This window comes from Schistocerca cancellata, chromosome 6 (genome assembly GCF_023864275.1).
Source record: "Schistocerca cancellata isolate TAMUIC-IGC-003103 chromosome 6, iqSchCanc2.1, whole genome shotgun sequence".
NCBI lineage: Eukaryota > Metazoa > Arthropoda > Insecta > Orthoptera > Acrididae > Schistocerca > Schistocerca cancellata.
The window spans coordinates 510451450-510464592 of record NC_064631.1 but is presented as its reverse complement, the minus strand read 5'-3'; positions in this window follow the sequence as shown (position 1 = coordinate 510464592).

Genomic DNA, 13143 nt, shown 5'->3' with positions numbered 1-13143 from the left:
GAACAGGGTGTTTGTAATACTAAACAAGTAATATTTGAAAAGAAAATGCGAACCCACACTATCAAATGAAGATCTACAGAGTAGTTCATCGGTATCTAAAAGCATAATTTTATGTGGGCACCAAACTTGTTACATAACTATACAGGAAAGCGAAGCCAGTGACATAGGTGTGCAGTTATGTGCATTTGTACTGTGACCCCATTTTTAAGGACTAAAATTACATGTCCTTTTTTCAATTGTGTAATTTTTTAGTTCAGTGTCCGTATAAACAAGTCACTCTTCTGTACTATATAGTTCTGTCGTATTTCTGATATTGTTTGCATATTCCATAATATTTAACCACATTGAATTAGGCACGGTACAATAGAGAGTGCTTGGATAAGATACATGTCATGGGCTCATCTTAGTGATAACTGTAGTTGCGTTTTCTGTGGCTGAATTAAAAAAAAAAGGCTTTGATAGGTGGAAATTGTGTATGAAGTCTTACTCTGTCAGCAAGTAGATGTACCATTCCTATTGAGCAAGTTTCTTGATAAAAATGAGTGAAATAAGTGTCGGGTAGAGCAACGTCCTGATGTCGCAGCGGCGCTGCGGAATGGGGTTTGGGCTGATAGATGTGCAGGTGTGGATTTATTTATTAACAGTTTTAGTACCACTATGACTTCAATATAATGTTAACAGTTAAGAAAAAATACACAGTCTTCTGCTGGGAACTAAACCTTATGTAAAAATGGGCACAACATAGAAATAAAAGAAATAAAAATGCTTTCTAAGCAATAAAAAATATGTATGCCGTGATGCACAAGTAAATACCAACCAAGAACAACGGAATATAAAGCAAAATGCAATAAAATGGAACACCTACGGACGTCCTTTCTACGTTATTTGTTAAAGGGCTATCAGTTTTGGTGCTTCAGTACACCATGAAATGATTTCCGTAGACTGTAACAACGAGTCGGTAGTTGAGGGTTGGAGACACAACATCGTTTTTACAGCCTACGAAAACCAGCTCATAGACGTTGGCCACTGATGTAATCGTGTATACGAACCCCCTCAACGTCAGTTAAGGCCTGAAGATGGCACCGTAACTGGTAGCCACATAATTAACAACCGTCGGAAGGACGGCTGTAGGTGTTCCATTTTATTAGATAAGTGAACGTCCGAAGTCCTTCAAACCTTCAGTCAGTGGGATGGATATAAAATAAAGCAAAATATTCACACTCTCCATCCAAACAGGTAGTCATATAAATAGTGTGCAATAACTGAGTGCAAGCGCATACGCATGCGTTTACTATCAAAGACCCCCACCAGTAACTTACACTGCTACATGCAAAAGGACTACCAACGCTGCCTAGTCTATGGGCAACAACAGAAACATTAAAATTTTGAAAACTTATAGCTTTTCACACTACTGGGGATGCCTTCAGCGAGATTAAAAAACAGAATATACACTCCTGGAAATGGAAAAAAGAACACATTGACACCGGTGTGTCAGACCCACCATACTTGCTCCGGACACTGCGAGAGGGCTGTACAAGCAATGATCACTCGCACGGCACAGCGGACACACCAGGAACCGCGGTGTTGGCCGTCGAATGGCGCTAGCTGCGCAGCATTTGTGCACCGCCGCCGTCAGTGTCAGCCAGTTTGCCGTGGCATACGGAGCTCCATCGCAGTCTTTAACACTGGTAGCATGCCGCGACAGCGTGGACATGAACCGTATGTGCAGTTGACGGACTTTGAGCGAGGGCGTATAGTGGGCATGCGGGAGGCCGGGTGGACGTACCGCCGAATTGCTCAACACGTGGGGCGTGAGGTCTCCACAGTACATCGATGTTGTCGCCAGTGGTCGGCGGAAGGTGCACGTGCCCGTCGACCTGGGACCGGACCGCAGCGACGCACGGATGCACGCCAAGACCGTAGGATCCTACGCAGTGCCGTAGGGGACCGCACCGCCACTTCCCAGCAAATTAGGGACACTGTTGCTCCTGGGGTATCGGCGAGGACCATTCGCAACCGTCTCCATGAAGCTGGGCTACGGTCCCGCACACCGTTAGGCCGTCTTCCGCTCACGCCCCAACATCGTGCAGCCCGCCTCCAGTGGTGTCGCGACAGGCGTGAATGGAGGGACGAATGGAGACGTGTCGTCTTCAGCGATGAGAGTCGCTTCTGCCTTGGTGCCAATGATGGTCGTATGCGTGTTTGGCGCCGTGCAGGTGAGCGCCACAATCAGGACTGCATACGACCGAGGCACACAGGGCCAACACCCGGCATCATGGTGTGGGGAGTGATCTCCTACACTGGCCGTACACCACTGGTGATCGTCGAGGGGACACTGAATAGTGCACGGTACATCCAAACCGTCATCGAACCCATCGTTCTACCATTCCTAGACCGGCAAGGGAACTTGCTGTTCCAACAGGACAATGCACGTCCGCATGTATCCCGTGCCACCCAACGTGCTCTAGAAGGTGTAAGTCAACTACCCTGGCCAGCAAGATCTCCGGATCTGTCCCCCATTGAGCATGTTGGGGACTGGATGAAGCGTCGTCTCACGCGGTCTGCACGTCCAGCACGAACGCTAGTCCAACTGAGGCGCCAGGTGGAAATGGCATGGCAAGCCGTTCCACAGGACTACATCCAGCATCTCTACGATCGTCTCCATGGGAGAATAGCAGCCTGCATTGCTGCGAAAGTTGGATATACACTGTACTAGTGCCGACATTGTGCATGCTCTGTTGCCTGTGTCTATGTGCCTGTGGTTCTGTCAGTGTGATCATGTGATGTATCTGACCCCAGGAATGTGTCAATAAAGTTTCCCCTTCCTGTAACAATGAATTCACGGTGTTCTTATTTCAATTTCCAGGAGTGTAGCATCCTTTCTTGTCAAAGGCAGAACACACCCTCATTGTGGAAATAAGTGGCCGGCCAGAGTGGCTGAGCGGTTCTAGTCGCTACAGTCTGGAGCCGCGCGACCGTTACGGTCGCAGGTTCGAATCCAGCCTCGGGCATGGATGTGTGTGATGTCCTTAGGGTAGTTAGGTTTAAGTAGTTCTAAGTTCTAGGGGACTGATGACCTAAGTCCCATAGTGCTCACAGCCATTTGAACCATTTTTTTTTTTGGAAATAAGATACTCGAAGAACACTCTTGTGCTCTCACGGTCTTAGTGCTCCATATAATTCCGCATTAACAGAACTACCGTTCTCCATATCTGGTTATGGATGCGTCTTCTCTGGCCGCCGAGCAGCTCCGTCCCCCACGTGGCGATGTCCATGACAGCCTGGCCACGTGCCGCATTGTCCATTGGCTGCTTAGGCTGCCTGGCTACTCGCCACGTTCCAGTGAACTTTCGTCTCGGTTACCGTCCACTAACCAACTGCTTTCCGCTTCTCTTATTCACTCCAGGAGGGCCTCAGAGGCTCTCGCACCGAAACGCACGCATAGAGCGAGCCATCTGGTGGATCGCGCCATACAGAATCCGTCAATTTCTCAGCCCTGGCGGTGATCAGCCCGAAAGTGCCACTTTGCATGGCACATTCTCCCTCCTCTCCCTGAAACTGTTGCCTTCTTCCCTGCCACCTTACAGAAGTCGGAACAGTGGAGGGTAATCAGAGCAAAAACTTTAACAAAAGGTGGCAAAATAACTTTACAACGTCCACGCACATTGTATGCCAGATAAAGCTGCAAAATATGCAACTGCAATCCCCTTTCATTGCCAAATCCTTAATTATGATCGTGACTGGAGTCACAAAACCGAAAATTTCATGGGGCTCCCCATTTTGCCATATTTTCAGAGGTAAACACGATCCCCTACTAAAGATGAGAACTCTACCCTTATCTGAGTAATATATTCCCCCAGTCTCTCCGCCACCTTTCCCTGACCTTCTTCAACAGACTACAGGTTAGCCACTGGAGAATTGGTACTAAAAGCGAACATCAGTTCTTATGGAGTCTCCTTGTGCGTCTCCTGCTTTGCCATATTAAATGCCTACGTTAACCATTCCAAAGTCTCGTCCAAAATGGATCTGATAAAAAAATAACCATAATAACGCCACTCACTGTTTACGGTTACCTCTCTGAGAACGCTGGGTTTTTGGTAGTATGGTGAGATGTTCAAATGTTTAATACCCAACTCAAAACAAAACTCTTAGATGGCTCTGTATGTAAATGCAGTGGCGTTATACGGTATTAAAACTTGGCAGGGACTAAAGGTACAAATATCTCTCTTCAACCAGTACATCGCAGCCTTTGTGGTCGCAGTCCTAGTTGGAAACAACGAGCAGAACTTTGAAACGGCATTCACCTACACAGTAGTGTACTTGTTTCGTGCCCGCGACCTTGAAATGATTGGTATAACTTCTCCATCTGTCGTTCTAGTTGTTTTGATGCCAGCGTACCTTCTTTTGTATCTTGTCTTTCACGCACAGACCATTATCCTATATACCCGTCCATTCCTTTCCATATAAATTGCCCCAGATTTTGGCGTGAGTTTTATACCCTACAAAATGAACGCCCTCTGGTGATTGGTGACGACACACTAATAACGTAGGTACTACTTCCACACTCACAATAACCCTAGGCTGATTGCGGCCACAGTTTTACAACAGATTACGCCGTATTTAAAAGTATATGGCCTGACTGCTGCCCCTTTTTCTATTCTCTGCATAACAGCTCTAAAAACTTCATCTTCCTCCTAGCGCCTGGTCTTCCATTTAGATAGTGTCGGAGAACCGTCCAATATTGGACTCACCCCTTACAATTCGTTGCTCTACTCATTTTCACTTACCTCATTCTCTTCCAAGACCCTCTGAAACATGCGACTCAAACTGTTCACAATGACATTATTGGTCCTTTTGAGCTGAAAGGCCGAAATTCAAGTAGCCCAACTAGCAATCAGTACCCATCTTAGAGTTTGATTATCGGTTTCCAGTTTAGAGGGCTGCTGCTACGATGGAACCTGAGTTCCCCTAATTCAAATGAAACTGCCAAAGCCTCAAAGCCATAAACTTTGTACTCTTTCGCTTATGAGGGCAGTCCTCTCGATGCATACGAGACTGGCCAACTCCTCTCTGGATATTCTTGAAGCAGGACAGCTGCTACTCCCACAGTGAATGCATCCGTTTAAACTATGATCCCTTTCTCGAAGGTATATCTAGGAGAGAAGCTCATGTGAAAGCCTTCTTCAGACCTCAAATACAGTTTGTCGATACGCACCTTACTCAAATTTACGACCTTTTTCACGTAATTCAGTCAGTGGTATAACCAACTGAGAGAAACTCGGAACAAACCTCCTTAAAAAATTAAAAAAAACGTGTATATGTATCTTGCTTGGTAGAGGACATTCCGTAACAGTCTGAGTGTGTTCACAATCAACCTTTACTTCACATGGTAACACAATATATCTCAGAAAGAACATCTCTGGAAGCCCGACCTTCAATTTCTCAAGTTTAACTGACATCCCTGCCGTCCCCCCCCCCTTAAGTGTGCCGTATGTTCCTCTCAGTCCTTACTAAAAACACTAAACTGTCTAGGTAGTGAAACACATACTTGAATTCAGTATTAGAAAAACATGTCTAATGGAATTAAACTGGTGCCCTAGTGGTGAGACTAAATGGTACCAAATGAAAATCAGATAGGTTCCAATCCGTGGTGAATACTATCATGGGCTTCAACGCCTCGGCTTATGGAATTTGATGATACGTATGGCTAAGGTCTAATGTAGTAAATACACAGGAACTAGTGAACCAACCAGACCATCTATGTAGATTTGGCAACGGTATGGAGTGGAGGACCACGTTGTTATTATATTCCCCATAATCTATTATAGATTTGGATTTGGCTGATGGTTTTGTTACAAGAAACATGGGTGCTAACTATAGTGACTTGGAAGGGCGAATGACTCCTTGCTACAACTTGTCTTCTACTAACATTTTTAACATTTCCATGGAGGGTGACAGGAGCCGATATGATGATCGCCTCAACAGCACCATACCAGTCAAATCAACTCGATATTTCATTATGTTGGAAATCCCCATGATACCTTCCGTCTACATAACTAGTTTACTTGCTCCAACTGCGTCGTTAGTAAGTGATCGAATGGCACATCATCCTCCCCCCTCCACCTGCTGTAGATTTAAAACGTAAGCAGATCAGAACGTCCTGTTAGTACAAATTTCGGATGGTAAAGCAATCTTTTCCCCAATTAGGAATCAGTTCTGTCCTCCTTATTACAAGAGATCCGAGAATCAAGCTTAATTGTTCATGTAAACCCACGAATTCTCATCCTTGCATTCGTGGGTTTACATGGACAATTAAGCTTAGGATAGGAGAAGATTTTTCCACCGATTTGATTTTCGTATCTCTTGTAATAAGGAGGACAGGACTGATTCCTAATTGGGGACAAGATTTCGTTACCTGTTTAAGCTATGAAAGGAGCTCGAATTAGCTATATCATACAAAGTTTAACTCTCCTTCGATACTAGCTAATCACAAACGACCTACTGAGTACGAAACTACATCTCACTCGCAAACGTGGCTTTGCTACTGTTATCTGTTATCTGTTATCTGGTTCATTAATAATTTTGCAACAAATGAATGGTGTCCTCTGCAACTGATGAGTGAATGTAATCTTAATACCGCTAAGGGTAGCGATCGAGCTCACAAATCCGATTGCTCCTTAAGGACACCTATTTACATTGAACTACTACTTATGCTGCTGGCAATCCCATCTAAGTTATCCTGTAGCGTAACAGAGAAACAGTCACTTTATGATTAAATGATGATGGCGTCCTCTTGGGTAAAATATTCCGGAGGTAAAATAGTCCCCCATTCGGATCTCCGGGCGGGGACTACTCAAGAGGATGTTGTTATCAGGAGAAAGAAAACTGGCGTTCTACGGATCGGAGCATGGAATGTCAGATCCCTTAATCGGGCAGGTAGGTTAGAAAATTTAAAAAGGGAAATTGATAGGTTAAAGTTAGATATAGTGGGAATTAGTGAAGTTCGGTGGCAGGAGGAACAAGACTTCTGGTCAGGTGACTACAGGGTTATAAATACAAAGTCAAATAGGGGTAATGCAGGAGTAGGTTTAATAATGAATAGGAAAATAGGAATGCGGGTAAGCTACTACAAACAGCATAGTGAACGCATTATTGTGGCCAAGATAGGTACGAAGCCCACACCTACTACAGTAATACAAGTTTATATGCCAACTAGCTCTGCAGATGACGAAGAAATTGAAGAAATGTATGATGAAATAAAAGAAATTATTCAGATAGTGAAGGGAGACGAAAATTTATTAGTCATGGGTGACTGGAATTCGAGTGTAGGAAAAAGGAGAGAAGGAAACGTAGTAGGTGAATATGGATTGGGGCTAAGAAATGAAAGAGGAAGCCGCCTGGTAGAATTTTGCACAGAGCACAACTTAATCATAGCTAACACTTGGTTTAAGAATCATGATAGAAGGTTGTATACATGGAAGACCCCTGGAGATACTAAAAGGTATCAGATAGATTATATAATGGTAAGACAGAGATTTAGGAACCAGGTTTTAAATTGTAAGACATTTCCAGGGGCAGATGTGGACTCTGACCACAATTTATTGGTTATGACCTGTAGATTAAAACTGAAGAAACTGCAAAAATGCGGGAATTTAAGGAGATGGGACCTGGATAAACTGACAGAACCGGAGGTTGTAGAGAGTTTCAGGGAGAGCATAAGGGAACAATTGACAGGAATGGGGGAAAGAAATACAGTAGAAGAAGAATGGGTAGCTTTGAGGGATGAAGTAGTGAAGGCAGCAGAGGATCAAGTAGGTAAAAAGAAGATGGCTAGTAGAAATCCTTGGGTAGCAGAAGAAATATTGGATTTAATTGATGAAAGGAGAAAATATAAAAATGCAGTAAGTGAAGCAGGCAAAAAGGAATACAAACGTCTCAAAAATGAGATCGGCAGGAAGTGAAAATGGCTAAGCAGGCATGGCTAGAGGACAAATGTAAGGATGTGGAGGCTTATCTCACTAGGGGTAAGATAGATACTGCCTACAGGAAAATTAAAGAGACCTTTGGAGATAAGAGAACCACTTGTATGAACATCAAGAGCTCAGATGGAAACCCAGTTCTAAGCAAAGAAGGGAAAGCAGAAAGGTGGAAGGAGTATATAGAGGGTCTATACAAGGGCGATGCACTTGAGGACAATATTATGGAAATGGAAGAGGATGTAGATGAAGATGAAATGGGAGATACGATACTGCGTGAAGAGTTTGACAGAGCACTGAAAGACCTGAGTCGAAACAAGGCCCCCGGAGTAGACAACATTCCATTGGAACTACTGACGGCCTTGGGAGAGCCAGTCCTGACAAAACTCTACCATCTGGTGAGCAAGATGTATGAAACAGGCGAAATACCCTCAGACTTCAAGAAGAATATAATTATTCCAATCCCAAAGAAAGCAGGTGTGGACAGATGTGAAAATTACCGAACAATCAGTTTAATAAGCCACAGCTGCAAAATACTTACACGAATTCTTTACAGACGAATGGAAAAACTAGTAGAAGCCGACCTCGGGGAAGATCAGTTTGGATTCCGTAGAAATACTGGAACACGTGAGGCAATACTGACCTTACGACTTATCTTAGAAGAAAGATTAAGGAAAGGCAAACCTACGTTCCTAGCATTTGTAGACTTAGAGAAAGCTTTTGACAATGTTGACTGGAATACTCTCTTTCAAATTCTAAAGGTGGCAGGGGTAAAATACAGGGAGCGAAAGGCTATTTACAATTTGTATAGAAACCAGATGGCAGTTATAAGAGTCGAGGGGCATGAAAGAGAAGCAGTGGTTGGGAAGGGAGTAAGACAGGGTTGTAGCCTCTCCCCGATGCTATTCAATCTGTATATTGAGCAAGCAGTAAAGGAAACAAAAGAAAAATTCGGAGTAGGTATTAAAATCCATGGAGAAGAAATAAAAACGTTGAGGTTCGCCGATGACATTGTAATTCTGTCAGAGACAGCAAAGGACTTGGAAGAGCAGTTGAACGGAATGGATAGTGTCTTGAAGGGAGGATATAAGATGAACGTCAACAAAAGCAAAACGAGGATAATGGAATGTAGTCAAATTAAGTCGGGTGATGTTGAGGGTATTAGATTAGGAAATGAGACACTTAAAGTAGTAAAGGAGTTTTGCTATTTGGGGAGCAAAATAACTGATGATGGTCGAAGTAGAGAGGATATAAAATGTAGACTGGCAATGGGAAGGAAAGCGTTTCTGAAGAAGAGAAATTTGTTAACATCGAGTATAGATTTAAGTGTCAGGAAGTCATTTCTGAAAATATTTGTATGGAGTGTAGCCTTGTATGGAAGTGAAACATGGACGGTAAATAGTTTGGACAAGAAGAGAATAGAAGCTTTCGAAATGTGGTGCTACAGAAGAATGCTGAAGATAAGGTTGGTAGATCATGTAACTAATGAGGAGGTATTGAATAGGATTGGGGAGAAGAGAAGTTTGTGGCACAACTTGACTAGAAGAAGGGATCGGTTGGTAGGACATGTTTTGAGGCATCAAGGGATCACAAATTTAGCATTGGAGGGCAGTGTGGAGGGTAAAAATCGTAGGGGGAGACCAAGAGATGAATACACTAAGCAGATTCAGAAGGATGTAGGTTGCAGTAGGTACTGGGAGATGAAGAAGCTTGCACGGGATAGAGTAGCATGGAGAGCTGCATCAAACCAGTCTCAGGACTGAAGACCACAACAACAACAACAAAAAGATGAACCAGTACAATAAGTTAATAAAATCACAATGCTGTATACTTCTACTACCACACACTTTCTCCAAAAACTTGCTACTGCTACGTGAAACTGGACTACCAATGGTACTTAGCGTGTGGACAACAACAGCAACATAAAATTCAGAAACTATACAGATATGCACAAATGTATACATGCGTTCAGCATGACAGAACAGAATTTGTACAAAACCTCACTGTCACGCCGTGCAATATCGGAACTTATAATGAACATTTCATATTGAAAATTAATACACCAGTCAGTGGCTGTCTTCATTGTACATGGTAAGATCTTAGAATAATATCAGTCTGATAACTGATCAGCTGCTGACAAACTACTGTGGGCCTCTAAAGCACATTCCAAGTGCTCCATTTTTTTTGAGTCACCAGTCTTCTGACTGGTCTGATGCGGTCCACCACGAATTTCTCTCCTGTGACAACCTCTACATCTCAGAGTAGCACTTGCCGCCAACGTCTTCAATTATCTGCCTGATGTATTCTAACCTCTGTCTTACCTTGCAGTTTTTGTCCTCTACATCTCCCTCTAATAACATGGAAGACATTCCCTGATGCCTTACCAGATATCCTACCATCCTGTCTCTTCTCCTTGGCAGTGTTTTCCTCATATTCCTTTCCTCTGCGATTCTACGTAGAACCTCATTCCTAACGTTATTAGTCTTCCTAATTTTCAACATTCGTCTGTTGCACCACATCTCAAATGCGTCGATTCTCTTCTGTTCCGGTTTTCCAATAGTCCATGTTTCACTACCATACAATGCTTTGCTCCAAATGCTGTGCTCCAAACGTTCATTCTCAGAAATTTCTTCCGCAAAGCCGACCGCTATGGCCGAGCAGTTCTAGGCGCTTCAGTCCGGAATGGCACTTCTGCTACGGTCGCAGTTTCGAAACCTGCTTCGGGCATGGATGTGTGTGATCTCCTTAGGTTAGTTAGGTTTAAGTAGTTCTAAGTCTAGGGGACTGGTGACCTCAGATGTTAAGTCCCATAGTGCTCAGAGCCATTTGAACCATCTTCCACAAATTAATCTCTATATTTGATACTAGTAGACTTGTCTTGTTCAGAAATACCCTTTTTGCCAGGGCTAGTCTGCTTTTGATGTCCTCCTTGCTCCGTCCGTCATCGGTTATTTTGTTGCCTAGGTAATAGAATTCCTTAACTTCATCTACTTCCCGACCATCTATCCTGATGCTAAATTTCTCACTGTTCTCATTTCTGCTACTTCTCAATACTTTCGCCTTACTTCAGTTTACTCTCAATCCATATTCTATACTCATTAGACTGTTCATTCCACTCAGCAGATCATGCAATTCTTCTTCACTTTCAGTCAGGACGGCAATGTCATCAGAGAATCGTATCATTGATATCCTTTCGCCTCTAATTTTAATTCCATTCATGAACTACTATTCTTTGATTTGCATAATTGCTTCTTCGATGTACAGATTGAACAGTTTCGGTGGAAGAACACGTCTCTGTCTTTTTTTTTTTTTTTTTGGTCATCAGTCTACTGACTGATTTGATGCGGCCCGCCACGAATTCCTTTCCTGTGCTAACCTCTTCATCTCAGAGTAGCACTTGCAACCTACGTCCTCAATTATTTGCTTGACGTATTCCAATCTCTGTCTTCCTCTACAGTTTTTGCCCTCTACAGCTCTCTCTAGTACCATGGAAGTCATTCCCTCATGTCTTAGCAGATGTCCTATCATCCTGTCCCTTCTCCTTATCAGTGTTTTCCACATATTCCTTTCCACTCCGATTCTGCGTAGAACCTCCAGTCCACCTAATTTTCAACATTCGTCTATAGCACCACATCTCAAATGCTTCGATTCTCTTCTGTTCCAGTTTTCCCACAGTCCATGTTTCACTACCATACAATGCTGTACTCCAGACGTACACCCTCAGAAATTTCTTCCTCAAATTAAGGCCGGTATTTGATATTAGTAGACTTCTCTTGGCCAGAAATGCCTTTTTGCCATAGCGAGTCTGCTTTTGATGTCCTCCTTGCTCCGTCCGTCATTGGTTATTTTACTGCCTAGGTAGCAGAATTCCTTAACTCCATTGACTTCGTGACCATCAATCCTGATGTTAAGTTTCTCGCTGTTCTCATTTCTACTACTTCTCATTACCTTCGTCTTTCTCCGATTTACTCTCAAACCATACTGTGTACTCATAGACTGTTCATTCCGTTCAGCAGATCATTTAATTCTTCTTCACTTTCACTCAGGATAGCAATGTCATCAGCGAATCGTATCATTGATATCCTTTCACCTTGTATTTTAATTCCACTCCTGAACCTTTCTTTTATTTCCATCATTGCTTCCTCGATGTACAGATTGCAGAGTAGGGGCGAAAGGCTACAGCCTTGTCTTACACCCTTCTTAATACGAGCACTTCGTTCTTGATCGTCCACTCTTATTATTCCCTCTTGGTTGTTCTACATATTGTATATGACCCGTCTCTCCCTATAGCTTACCCCTACTTTTTTCAGAATCTCGAACAGCTTGCACCATTTTATATTGTCGAACGCTTTTTCCAGGTCGACAAATCCTATGAAAGTGTCTTGATTTTTCTTTAGCCTTGCTTCCATTATTAGCCGTAACGTCAGAATTGCCTCTCTCGGCCCTTTACTTTTCCTAAAGCCAAACTGCGCATTCTCAATTTTCTTTTCCATTCTTCTGTATATTATTCTTGTAAGCAGCTTCGATGCATGAGCTGTTAAGCTGATTGTGCGATAATTCTCGCACTTGTCAGCCCTTGCCGTCTTCGGAATTGTGTGGATGATGCTTTTCCGAAAGTCAGATGGTATATCGCCAGACTCATATATTCTACACACCAACGTGAATAGTCGTTTTGTTGCCACTTCCCCCAATGATTTTAGAAATTCTGATGGAATGTTATCTATCCCTTCTGCCTTATTTGACCGTAAGACCTCCAAAGCTCTTAAATTCCGATTCTAATACTGGATCCCCTACCTCTTCTAAATCGACTCCTGTTTCTTCTTCTATCACATCAGACAAATCTTCACCCTCATAGAGGCTTTCAATATATTCTTTCCACCTATCTGCTCTCTCCTCTGCATTTAACAGTGGAATTCCCGTTGCACTCTTAATGTTACCACCGTTGCTTTTAATGTCACCAAAGGTTGTTTTGACTTTCCTGTATGCTGAGTCTGTCCTTCCGACAATCATATCTTTTTCGATGTCTTCGCATTTTTCTTGCAGCCATTTCGTCTTAGCTTCCCTGCACTTCCTATTTATTTCATTCCTCAGCGACTTGTATTTCTGTATTCCTGATTCTCCCGGAACATGTTTGTACTTCCTCCTTTCATCAATCAACTGAAGTTTT